At 43.1% G+C, this 19144-nt stretch overlaps 6 non-coding genes across 6 annotated transcripts in view; all 6 read right to left on the reverse strand.

Annotated features, from left to right (window-relative positions):
* Nucleotides 1-28, reverse strand: part of TRNAS-AGA (transfer RNA serine (anticodon AGA)) — an 82-nt gene extending 54 nt beyond the window's left edge. The window contains exon 1 of the tRNA in view: nt 1-28. This exon is cut by the window's left edge and continues 54 nt beyond it. This is a non-coding gene — a tRNA (tRNA-Ser).
* A 2860-nt stretch (nt 29-2888) lies between these two features.
* Nucleotides 2889-2970, reverse strand: TRNAS-AGA (transfer RNA serine (anticodon AGA)). Its single transcript has one exon. It is a non-coding gene; the product is annotated as a tRNA-Ser (tRNA).
* Nucleotides 2971-5829: 2859 nt separating this feature from the next.
* Nucleotides 5830-5911, reverse strand: TRNAS-AGA (transfer RNA serine (anticodon AGA)). The gene has a single exon. It is a non-coding gene; the product is annotated as a tRNA-Ser (tRNA).
* Nucleotides 5912-8770: 2859 nt separating this feature from the next.
* Nucleotides 8771-8852, reverse strand: TRNAS-AGA (transfer RNA serine (anticodon AGA)). The gene has a single exon. It is a non-coding gene; the product is annotated as a tRNA-Ser (tRNA).
* Nucleotides 8853-13292: 4440 nt separating this feature from the next.
* TRNAH-GUG (transfer RNA histidin (anticodon GUG)) lies at nt 13293-13364 on the reverse strand. Its single transcript has one exon. It is a non-coding gene; the product is annotated as a tRNA-His (tRNA).
* A 1288-nt stretch (nt 13365-14652) lies between these two features.
* On the reverse strand, nt 14653-14734 carry TRNAS-GGA (transfer RNA serine (anticodon GGA)). The gene has a single exon. It is a non-coding gene; the product is annotated as a tRNA-Ser (tRNA).
* Between the last annotated feature and the right edge of the window lie 4410 nt (nt 14735-19144).

Genomic DNA, 19144 nt, shown 5'->3' on the forward strand with positions numbered 1-19144 from the left:
ATCGCCTTAACCACTCGGCCACAACAACTGACTGTAAGGTGTGTGCACATAATCTGTATGCAAGTTTTCAAGGTGTCCCACAGCAAATTCCTGATATTCTGCAATGCACTTTTTAAAAATAATGTTTTTTTCAGCAGGCACATTCTCTCCTAAAAATAAAAATTGCATGCGTATATCTCTAGTTTGGAATACCATAGGCTTGCATGCATACTCTCATGGGTCACTCAAGTTGTTTGGACCCTATTGCACTCTGTTTTTGTGCTGCTTTTAGTATATGGCCCATATTACAGAAGTCTACCATCTTTGAGTACTTGAGGCTCCTTTGTAAGTGCTTTATATTTTTTCCTTGAAGAGCTATATAATAAAGGGGTCCGGGAAGGATTGCATTTATGGAAGATAAAAGAAGGCCCACTTGTCTCACCAAATGCTGTAGAGAAACCTGATGTTTTACTCATGTTATCCTTAGTTCGTTTTTGTTAGACCTTGCATTCTTAAGGTGGTCCCAACCCCACCATATTGCTTTTCACCTCCGCATTTTGCTGTATCTTTTTGTTGGCCTTAGGACTCTGATCACTTTATCGCTACTAATCAGTGCTGAAGTGCACGTGCTTCTTCCCTAATCATGTGTATAATTGGAGTATACCTGACTGACAGATTTAATTTACTTGAAAGCCCCTTGTAAAGTGGTATACCATATACCCAGGGACTGATTGTGCCGCCCAAAGAAATAGCATTTCAAACCTGTCTCAAGCCTGCTACTGCAGTGCCTGTGCTGCAGTGTACTGCCACTTCGACTTGGCATTTAAAACTACTTGCCAAGCCTTAAACTCCAATTTTATTACATATCAGTAACCCCTAAGGTAGGCCCTAGGTAGTCCTAGGGGCATCATGCTATGTAAGTAAAAGGTAAGACATGTACTGTGGTAGTTTGTATGTCCTAGTAGTATCAAACAGTCTATTACATTTTTCACTACTGTGAGGTCTGCCCCTCTCATAGGTTAGCATTGGGTATTCCCTTATACTTTTTGGGGGGTAATTCCTTATCAGAGAGGAGAAGCTTTATTTATTTATTGATAAATCCTATCTACTGGTGAGGTTGGATTTAATCTTACTATTGTATAAATGCCATTTTTAGAGAGTGAGCATTTCTCTGCACTTACTGCTCTATTTGCATTGAAACCTGTCTTCGATTGACGTCTGGATTGGGCTGCGAGACAGCTACATATGTGCATTCCCTGTAGACAGCCACAACACAGGTTACTCAACTGCAACTGCATTCATCTGCATTCTGATTGGCCTGGGGGAGAGCTCCGCTCCCCTTACCGCAAATATGTTCAAGAACGATAATTTATGTCAGTAAGTACAGTATACCTACATCTTATAATCATGTGTGTTTAAATAATTTGTCGTTAGATTGTTTAAATATTGAAAAGGATCTGTTTTTAATAGACATTTTACAAAAACAACTGGTACATTTGGGAATTCTGTAAAGGAAAAACCCAACTGCCGTGACATTGCCAACCACAATGCCGTGACTCGGATTCGAACCGAGGTTGCTGCGGCCACAACGCAGAGTACTAACCACAATACGATCACGGCGAGCTACTTGGGCTCAATAACGTACAGTGACATGAAGAAATTATAATTCGGAACACTCAGGGCTACTCCTGTGATAGGCTGAATGTGTTCATTGCTTCCTCATTCCTTATACAAAGGCATTATCTCCTCAGTGGTTGATAGGCTGAAACCGTTTCCTGGCCGCCTGCTTGTGAACTGGCAGGAGTCAAAGATCACACATACACTGGTGGGCCTGTGATGGGACACCAATGCAGAGAAACACACCTGGCGCAGATATTCTATTCTGTTTATTAGACCTGCATCTCTCCTGTACCTCCTCAAGCCATCTGTATGTGAAGCAAGAAAGAGTTAAGGAACGGTCCATCTACACTTTTATTGGGAGGATGCTGCCGTGAGCTCCTCCCAGCTAATCACACAAACAGCAGTAAAGCAAGATAACTACACAGTTAGGGGGGACTGACTGGTTAGGTTTTTGAGGAATTATTGAAACTGACCTCAGTGACCCATAATCAGAGCTGTGGCTAATGACTGCATGCCTAATTATGATGAAGCAAGCACCATGGCTCGTAGGGGCCCCACAACACACTTTTCTTAGCTCATTGAATTAAAGTATAAACTTCTGCCATGTGTGAGTGGTAAAGGCTTGTTAATTTTGTTGCTTTTCAAATTCACGTCTGACAACAAGACGAAGGAACATTGGGGCATCAGACGCTTTGGAAAGTAGCCACCAACCGCAGAGAAAGAGAGAAAGAGGGAAAAGGCAGTATGAGGTGTGGAGAAAACAGCAGCAGGTACAAGGAGCTCAAATGAGATTAATGGCGCCTAAATAGAGCACGTAAAGGAACAGTTACAAATCTAAGAAAAGGGAAAGAAAAGACTAGGAAAAAACACAGAAAGAGCTTGTAGATGAAATTCTCTTCCAGGAACAGCAGGTTAAGAGAAATTACACAGGGAGCAGTTAAGCTTGTAACATGGGGGAGAATAGAAAAGAAAATGCAGTTTTATGAAGTGTGTTTGCCTAATCCAGCTAGCACTTTTATTTTATTTCTCTATTTGCTTCTTTTATTGGTAAAGTAAGTTTCAAGTGCATGCACAGGTATGACCGAGAGAGCCAGGGTATAATAATTTGAAGCGTTTGCACCAGCGCTAATGAAAGACGAGAGTTATAGCAAAGATATGAAAGGGGGAGCGATAATAAATATGTGATAAGGCAATAGTGACATTAAAATAAGCCACCTATTTATAAAACTGACATGGAAGAAATACTAAAGGTTAACTTCTGAAATTGTAGCCGATGTTAAAAAGATTCTCGTTGTCGGCAGGATTCGAACCTGCGCGGGGAGACCCCAATGGATTTCTAATCCATCGCCTTAACCACTCAGCCACAACAACTGACTGTAAGGTGTGTGCACATAATCTGTATGCAAGTTTTCAAGGTGTCCCACAGCAAATTCCTGATATTCTGCAATGCACTTTTTAAAAATAAGGTTTTTTTCAGCAGGCACATTCTCTCCTAAAAACAAAAATTGCATGCGTATATCTCTAGTTTGGAATACCATAGGCTTGCATGCATACTCTCATGGGTCACTCAAGTTGTTTGGACCCTATTGCACTCTGTTTTTGTGCTGCTTTTAGTATATGGCCCATATTACAGAAGTCTACCATCTTTGAGTATTTGAGGCTCCTTTGTAGTGCTTTATATTTTTTCCTTGAAGAGCTATATAATAAAGGGGTCCGGGAAGGATTGCATTTATGGAAGATAAAAGAAGGCCCACTTGTCTCACCAAATGCTGTAGAGAAACCTGATGTTTTACTCATGTTATCCTTAGTTCGTTTTTGTTAGACCTTGCATTCTTAAGGTGGTCCCAACCCCACCTTATTGCTTTTCACCTCCGCATTTTGCTGTATCTTTTTGTTGGCCTTAGGACTCTGATCACTTTATCGCTACTAATCAGTGCTGAAGTGCACGTGCTTCTTCCCTAATCATGTGTATAATTGGAGTATACCTGACTGACAGATTTAATTTACTTGAAAGCCCCTTGTAAAGTGGTATACCATATACCCAGGGACTGATTGTGCCGCCCAAAGAAATAGCATTTCAAACCTGTCTCAAGCCTGCTACTGCAGTGCCTGTGCTGCAGTGTACTGCCACTTCGACTTGGCATTTAAAACTACTTGCCAAGCCTTAAACTCCAATTTTATTACATATCAGTAACCCCTAAGGTAGGCCCTAGGTAGTCCTAGGGGCATCATGCTATGTAAGTAAAAGGTAAGACATGTACTGTGGTAGTTTGTATGTCCTAGTAGTATCAAACAGTCTATTACATTTTTCACTACTGTGAGGTCTGCCCCTCTCATAGGTTAGCATTGGGTATTCCCTTATACTTTTTGGGGGGTAATTCCATATCAGAGAGGAGAAGCTTTATTTATTTATTGATAAATCCTATCTACTGGTGAGGTTGGATTTAATCTTACTATTGTATAAATGCCATTTTTAGAGAGTGAGCATTTCTCTGCACTTACTGCTCTATTTGCATTGAAACCTGTCTTCGATTGACGTCTGGATTGGGCTGCGAGACAGCTACATATGTGCATTCCCTGTAGACAGCCACAACACAGGTCACTCAACTGCAACTGCATTCATCTGCATTCTGATTGGCCTGGGGGAGAGCTCCGCTCCCCTTACCGCAAATATGTTCAAGAACGATAATTTATGTCAGTAAGTACAGTATACCTACATCTTATAATCATGTGTGTTTAAATATTTTGTTGTTAGATCGTTTAAATATTGAAAAGGATCTGTTTTTAATAGACATTTTACAAAAACAACTGGTATATTTGGGAATTCTGTAAAGGAAAACCCCAACTGCCGTGACATTGCCAACCACAATGCCATGACTCGGATTCGAACCGAGGTTGCTGCGGCCACAACGCAGAGTACTAACCACTATATGATCACGGCGAGCTACTTGGGCTCAATAACGTACAGTGACATGAAGAAATTATAATTCGGAACACTCAGGGCTACTCCTGTGATAGGCTGAATGTGTTCATTGCTTCCTCATTCCTTATACAAAGGCTTTATCTCCTCAGTGGTTGATAGGCTGAAACCGTTTCCTGGCCGCCTGCTTGTGAACTGGCAGGAGTCAAAGATCACACATACACTGGTGGGCCTGTGATGGGACACCAATGCAGAGAAACACACCTGGCGCAGATATTCTATTCTGTTTATTAGACCTGCATCTCCCCTGTACCTCCTCAAGCCATCTGTATGTGAAGCAAGAAAGAGTTAAGGAACGGTCCATCTACACTTTTATTGGGAGGATGCTGCTGTGAGCTCCTCCCAGCTAATCACACAAACAGCAGTAAAGCAAGATAACTACACAGTTAGGGGGGACTGCATGGTTAGGTTTTTGAGGAATTATTGAAACTGACCTCAGTGACCCATAATCAGAGCTGTGGCTAATGACTGCATGCCTAATTATGATGAAGCAAGCACCATGGCTCGTAGGGGCCCCACAACACACTTTTCTTAGCTCATTGAATTAAAGTATAAACTTCTGCCATGTGTGAGTGGTAAAGGCTTGGTAATTTTGTTGCTTTTCAAATTCACGTCTGACAACAAGACGAAGGAACTTTGGGGCATCAGACGCTTTGGAAAGTAGCCACCAACCGCAGAGAAAGAGAGAAAGAGGGAAAAGACAGTATGAGGTGTGGAGAAAACAGCAGCAGGTACAAGGAGCTCAAATGAGATTAATGGCGCCTAAATAGAGCACGTAAAGGAACAGTTACAAATCTAAGAAAAGGGAAAGAAAAGACTAGGAAAAAACACAGAAAGAGCTTGTAGATGAAATTCTCTTCCAGGAACAGCAGGTTAAGAGAAATTACACAGGGAGCAGTTAAGCTTGTAACACGGGGGAGAATAGAAAAGAAAATGCAGTTTTATGAAGAGTGTTTGCCTAATCCAGCTAGCACTTTTATTTTATTTCTCTATTTGCTTCTTTTATTGGTAAAGTAAGTTTCAAGTGCATGCACAGGTATGACCGAGAGAGCCAGGGTATAATAATTTGAAGCGTTTGCACCAGCGCTAATGAAAGACGAGAGTTATAGCAAAGATATGAAAGGGGGAGCGATAATAAATATGTGATATGGCAATAGTGACACCAAAATAAGCCACCTATTTATAAAACTGACATGGAAGAAATACTAAAGGTTAACTTCTGAAATTGTAGCCGATGTTAAAAAGATTCTCGTTGTCGGCAGGATTCGAACCTGCGTGGGGAGACCCCAATGGATTTCTAGTCCATCACCTTAACCACTCGGCCACAACAACTGACTGCAAGGTGTGTGCACATAATCTGTATGCAAGTTTTCAAGGTGTCCCACAGCAAATTCCTGATATTCTGCAATGCACTTTTTAAAAATAATGTTTTTTTCAGCAGGCACATTCTCTCCTAAAAACAAAAATTGCATGCGTATATCTCTAGTTTGGAATACCATAGGCTTGCATGCATACTCTCATGGGTCACTCAAGTTTTTTGGACCCTATTGCACTCTGTTTTCGTGCTGCTTTTAGTATATGTCCCATATTAAAGAAGTCTACCATCTTTGAGTATTTGAGGCTCCTTTGTAGTGCTTTATATTTTTTCCTTGAAGAGCTATATAATAAAGGGGTCCGGGAAGGATTGCATTTATGGAAGATAAAAGAAGGCCCACTTGTCTCACCAAATGCTGTAGAGAAACCTGATGTTTTACTCATGTTATCCTTAGTTCGTTTTTGTTAGACCTTGCATTCTTAAGGTGGTCCCAACCCCACCTTATTGCTTTTCACCTCCGCATTTTGCTGTATCTTTTTGTTGGCCTTAGGACTCTGATCACTTTATCGCTACTAATCAGTGCTGAAGTGCACGTGCTTCTTCCCTAATCATGTGTATAATTGGAGTATACCTGACTGACAGATTTAATTTACTTGAAAGCCCCTTGTAAAGTGGTATACCATATACCCAGGGACTGATTGTGCCGCCCAAAGAAATAGCATTTCAAACCTGTCTCAAGCCTGCTACTGCAGTGCCTGTGCTGCAGTGTACTGCCACTTCGACTTGGCATTTAAAACTACTTGCCAAGCCTTAAACTCCAATTTTATTACATATCAGTAACCCCTAAGGTAGGCCCTAGGTAGTCCTAGGGGCATCATGCTATGTAAATAAAAGGTAAGACATGTACTGTGGTAGTTTGTATGTCCTAGTAGTATCAAACAGTCTATTACATTTTTCACTACTGTGAGGTCTGCCCCTCTCATAGGTTAGCATTGGGTATTCCCTTATACTTTTTGGGGGGTAATTCCATATCAGAGAGGAGAAGCTTTATTTATTTATTGATAAATCCTATCTACTGGTGAGGTTGGATTTAATCTTACTATTGTATAAATGCCATTTTTAGAGAGTGAGCATTTCTCTGCACTTACTGCTCTATTTGCATTGAAACCTGTCTTCGATTGACGTCTGGATTGGGCTGCGCGACAGCTACATATGTGCATTCCCTGTAGAAAGCCACAACACAGGTCACTCAACTGCAACTGCATTCATCTGCATTCTGATTGGCCTGGGGGAGAGCTCCGCTCCCCTTACCGCAAATATGTTCAAGAACGATAATTTATGTCAGTAAGTACAGTATACCTACATCTTATAATCATGTGTGTTTAAATAATTTGTTGTTAGATCGTTTAAATATTGAAAAGGATCTGTTTTTAATAGACATTTTACAAAAACAACTGGTACATTTGGGAATTCTGTAAAGGAAAAACCCAACTGCCGTGACATTGCCAACCACAATGCCGTGTCTCGGATTCGAACCGAGGTTGCTGCGGCCACAACGCAGAGTACTAACCACTATACGATCACGGCGAGCTACTTGGGCTCAATAACGTACAGTGACATGAAGAAATTATAATTCGGAACACTCAGGGCTACTCCTGTGATAGGCTGAATGTGTCCATTGCTTCCTCATTCCTTATACAAAGGCTTTATCTCCTCAGTGGTTGATAGGCTGAAACCGTTTCCTGGCCGCCTGCTTGTGAACTGGCAGGAGTCAAAGATCACACATACACTGGTGGGCCTGTGATGGGACACCTATGCAGAGAAACACACCTGGCGCAGATATTCTATTCTGTTTATTAGACCTGCATCTCCCCTGTACCTCCTCAAGCCATCTGTATGTGAAGCAAGAAAGAGTTAAGGAACGGTCCATCTACTCTTTTATTGGGAGGATGCTGCGCTGAGCTCCTCCCAGCTAATCACACAAACAGCAGTAAAGCAAGATAACTACACAGTTAGGGGGGACTGCATGGTTAGGTTTTTGAGGAATTATTGAAACTGACCTCAGTGACCCATAATCAGAGATGTGGCTAATGACTGCATGCCTAATTATGATGAAGCAAGCACCATGGCTCGTAGGGGCCCCACAACACACTTTTCTTAGCTCATTGAATTAAAGTATAAACTTCTGCCATGTGTGAGTGGTAAAGGCTTGTTAATTTTGTTGCTTTTCAAATTCACGTCTGACAACAAGACGAAGGAACATTGGGGCATCAGACGCTTTGGAAAGTAGCCACCAACCGCAGAGAAAGAGAGAAAGAGGGAAAAGACAGTATGAGGTGTGGAGAAAACAGCAGCAGGTACAAGGAGCTCAAATGAGATTAATGGCGCCTAAATAGAGCATGTAAAGGAACAGTTACAAATCTAAGAAAAGGGAAAGAAAAGACTAGGAAAAAACACAGAAAGAGCTTGTAGATGAAATTCTCTTCCAGGAACAGCAGGTTAAGAGAAATTACACAGGGAGCAGTTAAGCTTGTAACACTGGGGAGAATAGAAAAGAAAATGCAGTTTTATGAAGTGTGTTTGCCTAATCCAGCTAGCACTTTTATTTTATTTCTCTATTTGCTTCTTTTATTGGTAAAGTAAGTTTCAAGTGCATGCACAGGTATGACCGAGAGAGCCAGGGTATAATAATTTGAAGCGTTTGCACCAGCGCTAATGAAGGACGAGAGTTATAGCAAAGATATGAAAGGGGGAGCGATAATAAATATGTGATAAGGCAATAGTGACATTAAAATAAGCCACCTATTTATAAAACTGACATGGAAGAAATACTAAAGGTTAACTTCTGAAATTGTAGCCGATGTTAAAAAGATTCTCGTTGTCGGCAGGATTCGAACCTGCGCGGGGAGACCCCAATGGATTTCTAATCCATCGCCTTAACCACTCGGCCACAACAACTGACTGTAAGGTGTGTGCACATAATCTGTATGCAAGTTTTCAAGGTGTCCCACAGCAAATTCCTGATATTCTGCAATGCACTTTTTAAAAATAAGGTTTTTTTCAGCAGGCACATTCTCTCCTAAAAACAAAAATTGCATGCGTATATCTCTAGTTTGGAATACCATAGGCTTGCATGCATACTCTCATGGGTCACTCAAGTTGTTTGGACCCTATTGCACTCTGTTTTTGTGCTGCTTTTAGTATATGGCCCATATTACAGAAGTCTACCATCTTTGAGTATTTGAGGCTCCTTTGTAGTGCTTTATATTTTTTCCTTGAAGAGCTATATAATAAAGGGGTCCGGGAAGGATTGCATTTATGGAAGATAAAAGAAGGCCCACTTGTCTCACCAAATGCTGTAGAGAAACCTGATGTTTTACTCATGTTATCCTTAGTTCGTTTTTGTTAGACCTTGCATTCTTAAGGTGGTCCCAACCCCACCTTATTGCTTTTCACCTCCGCATTTTGCTGTATCTTTTTGTTGGCCTTAGGACTCTGATCACTTTATCGCTACTAATCAGTGCTGAAGTGCACGTGCTTCTTCCCTAATCATGTGTATAATTGGAGTATACCTGACTGACAGATTTAATTTACTTGAAAGCCCCTTGTAAAGTTGTATACCATATACCCAGGGACTGATTGTGCCGCCCAAAGAAATAGCATTTCAAACCTGTCTTAAGCCTGCTACTGCAGTGCCTGTGCTGCAGTGTACTGCCACTTCGACTTGGCATTTAAAACTACTTGCCAAGCCTTAAACTCCAATTTTATTACATATCAGTAACCCCTAAGGTAGGCCCTAGGTAGTCCTAGGGGCATCATGCTATGTAAATAAAAGGTAAGACATGTACTGTGGTAGTTTGTATGTCCTAGTAGTATTAAACAGTCTATTACATTTTTCACTACTGTGAGGTCTGCCCCTCTCATAGGTTAGCATTGGGTATTCCCTTATACTTTTTGGGGGGTAATTCCATATCAGAGAGGAGAAGCTTTATTTATTTATTGATAAATCCTATCTACTGGTGAGGTTGGATTTAATCTTACTATTGTATAAATGCCATTTTTAGAGAGTGAGCATTTCTCTGCACTTACTGCTCTATTTGCATTGAAACCTGTCTTCGATTGACGTCTGGATTGGGCTGCGAGACAGCTACATATGTGCATTCCCTGTAGACAGCCACAACACAGGTCACTCAACTGCAACTGCATTCATCTGCATTCTGATTCGCCTGGGGGAGAGCTCCGCTCCCCTTACCGCAAATATGTTCAAGAACGATAATTTATGTCAGTAAGTACAGTATACCTACATCTTATAATCATGTGTGTTTAAATAATTTGTTGTTAGATCGTTTAAATATTGAAAAGGATCTGTTTTTAATAGACATTTTACAAAAACAACTGGTATATTTGGGAATTCTGTAAAGGAAAACCCCAACTGCCGTGACATTGCCAACCACAATGCCATGACTCGGATTCGAACCGAGGTTGCTGCGGCCACAACGCAGAGTACTAACCACTATATGATCACGGCGAGCTACTTGGGCTCAATAACGTACAGTGACATGAAGAAATTATAATTCGGAACACTCAGGGCTACTCCTGTGATAGGCTGAATGTGTTCATTGCTTCCTCATTCCTTATACAAAGGCTTTATCTCCTCAGTGGTTGATAGGCTGAAACCGTTTCCTGGCCGCCTGCTTGTGAACTGGCAGGAGTCAAAGATCACACATACACTGGTGGGCCTGTGATGGGACACCAATGCAGAGAAACACACCTGGCGCAGATATTCTATTCTGTTTATTAGACCTGCATCTCCCCTGTACCTCCTCAAGCCATCTGTATGTGAAGCAAGAAAGAGTTAAGGAACGGTCTATCTACACTTTTATTGGGAGGATGCTGCCGTGAGCTCCTCCCAGCTAATCACACAAACAGCAGTAAAGCAAGATAACTACACAGTTAGGGGGGACTGCATGGTTAGGTTTTTGAGGAATTATTGAAACTGACCTCAGTGACCCATACCCAGAGCTGTGGCTAATGACTGCATGCCTAATTATGATGAAGCAAGCACCATGGCTCGTAGGGGCCTCACAACACACTTTTCTTAGCTCATTGAATTAAAGTATAAACTTCTGCCATGTGTGAGTGGTAAAGGCTTGTTAATTTTGTTGCTTTTCAAATTCACGTCTGACAACAAGATGAAGGAACATTGGGGCATCAGACGCTTTGGGAAGTAGCCACCAACCGCAGAGAAAGAGAGAAAGAGGGAAAAAACAGTATGAGGTGTGGAGAAAACAGCAGCAGGTACAAGGAGCTCAAATGAGATTAATGGCGCCTAAATAGAGCACGTAAAGGAACAGTTACAAATCCAAGAAAAGGGAAAGAAAAGACTAGGAAAAAACACAGAAAGAGCTTGTAGATGAAATTCTCTTCCAGGAACAGCAGGTTAAGAGAAATTACACAGGGAGCAGTTAAGCTTGTAACACGGGGGAGAATAGAAAAGAAAATGCAGTTTTATGAAGTGTGTTTGCCTAATCCAGCTAGCACTTTTATTTTATTTCTCTATTTGCTTCTTTTATTGGTAAAGTAAGTTTCAAGTGCATGCACAGGTATGACCGAGAGAGCCAGCGTATAATAATTTGAAGCGTTTGCACCAGTGCTAATGAAGGACGAGAGTTATAGCAAAGATATGAAAGGGGGAGCAATAATAAATATGTGATATGGCAATAGTGACACCAAAATAAGCCACCTATTTATGAAACTGACATGGAAGAAATACTATAGGATAACTTCTGAAATTGTAGCCGATGTTAAAAAGTTTCTCGTTGTCGGCAGGATTCGAACCTGTGCAGGGAGACCCCAAAGGATTTCTTGTCCATCGCCTTAACCACTCGGCCACAACAACTGACTGCAAGGTGAGTGCACATAATCTGTATGCAAGTTTTGAAGGTGTCCCACAGCAAATTCCTGATATTCTGCAATGCACTTTTTAAAAATAATGTTTTTTTCAGCAGGCACATTCTCTCCTAAAAACAAAAATTGCATGCGTATATCTCTACTTTGGAATACCATAGGCTTGCATGCATACTCTCATGGGTCACTCAAGTTTTTTGGACCCTGTTGCACGCTGTTTTTGTGCTGCTTTTAGTATATGGCCCATATTACAGAAGTCTACCATCTTTGAGTATTTGAGGCTCCTTTGTAAGTGCTTTATATTTTTTCCTTGAAGAGCTATATAATAAAGGGGTCCGGGAAAGATTGCATTTATGGAAGATAAAAGAAGGCCCACTTTTCTCACCAAATGCTGTAGAGAAACCTGATGTTTTACTCATGTTATCCTTAGTTCGTTTTTGTTAGACCTTGCATTCTTAAGGTGGTCCCAACCCCACCTTATTGCTTTTCACCTCCGCATTTTGCTGTATCTTTTTGTTGGCCTTAGGACTCTGATCACTTTATCGCTACTAATCATTGCTGAAGTGCACGTGCTTCTTCCCTAATCATGTGTATAATTGGAGTACACCTGACTGACAGATTTAATTTACTTGAAAGCCCCTTGTAAAGTGGTATACCATATACCCAGGGACTGATTGTGCCGCCCAAAGAAATAGCATTTCAAACCTGTCTCAAGCCTGCTACTGCAGTGCCTGTGCTGCAGTGTACTGCCACTTCGACTTGGCATTTAAAACTACTTGCCAAGCCTTAAACTCCAATTTTATTACATATCAGTAACCCCTAAGGTAGGCCCTAAGTAGTCCTAGGGGCATCATGCTAGGTAAGTAAAAGGTAAGACATGTACTGTGGTAGTTTGTATGTCCTAGTAGTATCAAACAGTCTATTACATTTTTCACTACTGTGAGGTCTGCCCCTCTCATAGGTTAGCATTGGGTATTCCCTTATACCTTTTGGGGGGTAATTCCATATCAGAGAGGAGAAGCTTTATTTATTTATTGATAAATCCTATCTACTGGTGAGGTTGGATTTAATCTTACTATTGTATAAATGCCATTTTTAGAGAGAGAGCATTTCTACGCACTTACTGCTCTATTTGCATGTAAACCTGTCTTCAATTGACGTCTGGATTGGGCTGCGAGACAGCTACATATGTGCATTCCCTGTAGACAGCCACAACACAGGTCACTCAACTGCAACTGCATTCATCTGCATTCTGATTGGCCTGGGGGAGAGCTCCGCTCCCCTTACAGCAAATATGTTCAATAACGATAATTTATGTCAGTAAGTACAGTATACCTACATCTTATAATCATGTGTGTTTAAATAATTTGTCGTTAGATCGTTTAAATATTGAAAAGGATCTGTTTTTAATAGACATTTTACAAAAACAACTGGTACATTTGGGAATTCTGTAAAGGAAAAACCCAACTGCCGTGACATTGCCAACCACAATGCCGTGACTCGGATTCGAACCGAGGTTGCTGCGGCCACAACGCAGAGTACTAACCACTATACGATCACAGCGAGCTACTTGGGCTCAATAACGTACAGTGACATGAAGAAATTATAATTCGGAACACTCAGGGCTACTCCTGTGATAGGCTGAATGTGTTCATTGCTTCCTCATTCCTTATACAAAGGCTTCATCTCCTCAGTGGTTGATAGGCTGAAACCGTTTCCTGGCCGCCTGCTTGTGAACTGGCAGGAGTCAAAGATCACACATACACTGGTGGGCCTGTGATGGGACACCAATGCAGAGAAACACACCTGGGGCAGATATTCTATTCTGCTTATTAGACCTGCATCTCCCCTGTACCTCCTCAAGCCATCTGTATGTGAAGCAAGAAAGAGTTAAGGAACGGTCCATCTACACTTTTATTGGGAGAATGCTGCCGTGAGCTCCTCCCAGCTAATCACACAAACAGCAGTAAAGCAAGATAACTACACAGTTAGGGGGGACTGCATGGTTAGTTTTTGAGGAATTATTGAAACTGACCTCAGTGGCCCATAATCAGAGCTGTGGCTAATGACTGCATGCCTAATTATGATGAAGCAAGCACCATGGCTCGTAGGGGCCCCACAACACACTTTTCTTAGCTCATTGAATTAAAGTATAAACTTCTGCCATGTGTGAGTGGTAAAGGCTTGTTAATTTTGTTGCTTTTCAAATTCACATCTGACAACAAGACGAAGGAACATTGGGGCATCAGACGTTTTGGAAAGTAGCCACCAACCGCAGAGAAAGAGAGAAAGAGGGAAAAGACAGTATGAGGTGTGGAGAAAACAGCAGCAGGTACAAGGAGCTCAAATGAGATTAATGGCGCCTAAATAGAGCACGTAAAGGAACAGTTACAAATCTAAGAAAAGGGATAGAAAAGTCTAGGAAAAAACACAGAAAGAGCTTGTAGATGAAATTCTCTTCCAGGAACAGCAGGTTAAGAGAAATTACACAGGGAGCAGTTAAGCTTGTAACACGGGGTAGAATAGAAAAGAAAATGCAGTTTTATGAAGTGTGTTTGCCTAATCCAGCTAGCACTTTTATTTTATTTCTCTATTTGCTTCTTTTATTGGTAAAGTAAGTTTCAAGTGCATGCACAGGTATGACCGAGAGAGCCAGGGTATAATAATTTGAAGCGTTTGCACCAGCGCTAATGAAGGACGAGAGTTATAGCAAAGATATGAAAGGGGGAGCGATAATAAATATGTGATATGGCAATAGTGACAACAAAATAAGCCACCTATTTATGAAACTGACATGGGAGAAATACTATAGGATAACTTCTGAAAATGTAGCCGATGTTAAAAAGATTCTAGTTGTCGGCAGGATTCAAACCTGCGCGGGGAGACCCCAATGGATTTCCTGTCCATCACCTTAACCACTCGGCCACACCAACTGACTGCAAGGTGAGTGCACATAATCTGTATGCAAGTTTTCAAGGTGTCCCACAGCAAATTCCTGATATTCTGCAATGCACTTTTTAAAAATAATGTTTTTTTCAGCAGGCACATTCTCTCCTAAAAACAAAAATTGCATGCGTATATCTCTAGTTTGGAATACCATAGGCTTGCATGCATACTCTCATGGGTCACTCAAGTTTTTTGGACCCTATTGCACTCTGTTTTCGTGCTGCTTTTAGTATATGGCCCATATTACAGAAGTCTACCATCTTTGAGTATTTGAGGCTCCTTTTTAAGTACTTTATACTTTTTCCTTGAAGAGCTATATAATAAAGGGTTCCGGGAAAGATTGCATTTATGGAAGATAAAAGAAGGCCCACTTGTCTCACCAAATGCTGTAGAGAAACCTGATGTTTTACTCATGTTATCCTTAGTTCGTTTTTGTTAGACCTTGCATTCTTAAGGTGGTCCCAACCCCACCTTATTGCTTTTCACCTCTGCATTTTGCTGTATCTTTTTGTTGGCCTTAGGACTCTGATCACTTTATCGCTACTAATCAGTGCTGAAGTGCACGTGCTTCTTCCCTAATCATGTGTATAATTGGAGTACACCTGACTGACAGATTTAATTTACTTGAAAGCCCCTTGTAAAGTGGTATACCATATACCCAGGGACTGATTGTGCTGCCCAAAGAAATAGCATTTCAAACCTGTCTCAAGCCTGCTACTGCAGTGCCTGTGCTGCAGTGTACTGCCACTTCGACTTGGCATTTAAAACTACTTGCCAAGCCTTAAACTCCAATTTTATTACATATCAGTAACCCCTAAGGTAGGCCCTAAGTAGTCCTAGGGGCATCATGCTATGTAAGTAAAAGGTTAGACATGTTCTGTGGTAGTTTGTATGTCCTAGTAGTATCAAACAGTCTATTACATTTTTCACTACTGTGAGGTCTGCCCCTCTCATAGGTTAGCATTGGGTATTCCCTTATACTTTTTGGGGGGTAATTCCATATCAGAGAGGAGAAGCTTTATTTATTTATTGATAAATCCTATCTACTGGTGAGGTTGGATTTAATCTTACTATTGTATAAATGCCATTTTTAGAGAGAGAGCATTTCTACGCACTTACTGCTCTATTTGCATGTAAACCTGTCTTCAATTGACGTCTGGATTGGGCTGCGAGACAGCTACATATGTGCATTCCCTGTAGGCAGCCACAACACAGGTCACTCAACTGCAACTGCATTCATCTGCATTCTGATTGGCCTGGGGGAGAGCTCCGCTCCCCTTACCGCAAATATCTTCAAGAACGATAATTTATGTCAGTAAGTACAGTATACCTACATCTTATAATCATGTGTGTTTAAATAATTTGTCGTTAGATCGTTTAAATATTGAAAAGGATCTGTTTTTAATAGACATTTTACAAAAACAACTGGTACATTTGGGAAATCTGTAAAGGAAAAACCCAACTGCCGTGACATTGCCAACCACAATGCCGTGACTCGGATTCGAACCGAGGTTGCTGCGGCCACAACGCAGAGTACTAACCACTATCAATCAATCAATCAATCAATGACATTTATAGAGCGCGCTACATACCCGTAGGGTCTCAAGGCGCTGGGGGTGGGGGGGGTGCCGCTACTGCTCGAACAGCCAGGTCTTCAGCTTCTTCCTGAAGGAGAGGTGGTCTTGGGTCAGGCGCAGGTCGGTCGGGAGGGGGTTCCAGGTCTTGGCGGCCAGGTAGGAGAAGGACCTTTCTCCTGTAGTCGCTCTTCGGATGCGGGGGACGGCGGCGAGGGCGTGGTTGGCTGATCGGAGGTGGCGTTTGGGAGCGTAGAAGAAGTTGACTTGGCTGTTGAGGTAGCTCGGGCCTTGGTCGTGTAGGGCTTTGTGTGCGTGGGTGAGGAGGCGGAAGGTGATTCTTTTGTTGACGGGGAGCCAGTGAAGGTCTCTCAGATGTCCGGAGATGTGGCTGGTTCGTGGGATGTCGAGGATGAGTCTGGCTGAGGGGTTCTGGATCCGCTGGAGTCTCTTCTGGAGCTTGGCGGTGGTACCGGCGTAGAGGGCGTTGCCGTAGTCCAGTCGGCTGGTGACGAGGGCCTGGGTGACGGTCTTCCTGGTCTCGGTGGGGATCCACCAGAAGACCTTCCGTAGCATGCGTAGGATGTTGAAGCACGCCGAGGAGACGTTGTTGACTTGCCTGGTCATCTAGAGAGAGGAGTCCAGGATGAAGCCCAGGTTGCGTGCATGGTCTGTCGGTTTGGGTGCGGTGCCCAGGGCGGGAGGCCACCAGGAGTCGTCCCAGGCGGAGGGTGAGGAGCCCAGGATGAGGACCTCCGTCTTGTCCGAGTTCAGTTTCAGGCGGCTGGTCGTCATCCACTCGGCTACCTCTTTCATCCCTTCGTGCAGGTTGGCTCTGGCGGCGGCGGGGTCGTTGGTCAGGGAGAGGATCAGCTGGGTGTCGTTGGCGTAGGAGAATATGTTGAGGTTGTGCTGGCGTGCGATGGCCGCGAGGGGGCTCATGTAGACGTTGAAGAGGGTGGGGCTCAGAGAGGATCCTTGAGGGACGCCGCAGATGACTTCGGTGGCCTCTGACTTGTACGGTGGTAGGCGGACTCTCTGTGTTCTTCCGTCGAGGAAGGAGATGATCCATTCCAGCGCCTTGTCCTGGATTCCGACGTTGCTGAGGCGCTGTACTAGGGTGCGGTGGCAGACAGTGTCGAATGCCGCGGAGAGGTCTAGGAGGATGAGGGCCGCTGTTTCTCCGTTGTCCATCAGGGCTCGGATGTCATCGGTGGCGGCGATGAGGGCGGTCTCGGTGCTGTGATTGGCTCGGAAGCCGGACTGTGAGGGGTCTAGGGATCCATTCGTCTCGAGGAAGGCAGCCATCTGCTTGTTGACGGTCTTCTCGATGACTTTGGCTGGAAACGGGAGGAGCGAGATGGGGCGGTAATTCTTGAGTTCGGTGGGGTCCGCTGTGGGTTTCTTGAGTAGAGCGCTGAGTTTGGCGTGCTTCCAGCTCTCAGGGAAGGTGGCGGTGTCGAAGGATGTGTTGATGATGTCTCGCAGGTGGGGTGCGATGGCAGCGTCAGCGTTGTTGAAGACGTGGTGAGGGCAGGGGTCGGTTGGTGATCCGGAGTGGATGGAGTTCATCGTGCGGATGGTGTCTTCGGTGCTGATCGGGGTCCAGGCGTGGAGGGTGGTGGTGGGGGGTGGTTGTTCGGTCTTGGTGTGCGTTGGTTGGTTGTTGAAGCTGTTGTGTATGTCCGCAATCTTGTTGTGGAAGTATGAAGCGAGGGAGTTACAGAGGTCTTGCGATGGGGTGATGTCGTTGTTTCCTGCGCTGGGGTTGGATAGCTCTTTCACGATGTTGAAGAGTTCCTTGCAGTTGTGTGCGTTGTTGTCCAGCCGGTCCTTGAATGACTATACGATCACGGCGAGCTACTTGGGCTCAATAACGTACAGTGACATGAAGAAATTATAATTCGGAACACTCAGGGCTACTCCTGTGATAGGCTGAATGTGTTCATTGCTTCCTCATTCCTTATACAAAGGCTTTATCTCCTCAGTGGTTGATAGGCTGAAACCGTTTCCTGGCCGCCTGCTTGTGAACTGGCAGGAGTCAAAGACCACACATACACTGGTGGGCCTATGATGGGACACCAATGCAGAGAAACACACCTGGCGCAGATATTCTATTCTGTTTATTAGACCTGCATCTCCCCTGTACCTCCTCAAGCCATCTGTATGTGAAGCAAGAAAGAGGTAAGGAACGGTCCATCTACACTTTTATTGGGAGGATGCTGCTGTGAGCTCCTCCCAGCTAATCACACAAACAGCAGTAAAGCAAGATAACTACACAGTTAGGGGGGACTGCATGGTTAGGTTTTTGAGGAATTATTGAAACTGACCTCAGTGACCCATAATCAGAGCTGTGGCTAATGACTGCATGCCTAATTATGATGAAGCAAGCACCATGGCTCGTAGGGGCCCCACAACACACTTTTCTTAGCTCATTGAATTAAAGTATAAACTTCTGCCATGTGTGAGTGGTAAAGGCTTGTTAATTTTGTTCCTTTTCAAATTCACGTCTGACAACAAGACGAAGGAACATTGGGGCTTCAGACGCTTTGGAAAGTAGCCACCAACCGCAGAGAAGGAGAGAAAGAGGGAAAAGACAGTATGAAGTGTGGAGAAAACAGCAGCAGGTACAAGGAGCTCAAATGAGATTAATGGCGCCTAAATAGAGCACGTAAAGGAACAGTTACAAATCTAAGAAAAGGGATAGAAAAGACTAGGAAAAAACACAGAAAGAGCTTGTAGATGAAATTCTCTTCCAGGAACAGCAGGTTAAGAGAAATTACACAGGGAGCAGTTAAGCTTGTAACACGGGGGAGAATAGAA

The sequence above is a fragment of the Lissotriton vulgaris genome, chromosome 1_1, assembly GCF_964263255.1.
Source record: "Lissotriton vulgaris chromosome 1_1, aLisVul1.2, whole genome shotgun sequence".
Classification (NCBI taxonomy): domain Eukaryota; kingdom Metazoa; phylum Chordata; class Amphibia; order Caudata; family Salamandridae; genus Lissotriton; species Lissotriton vulgaris.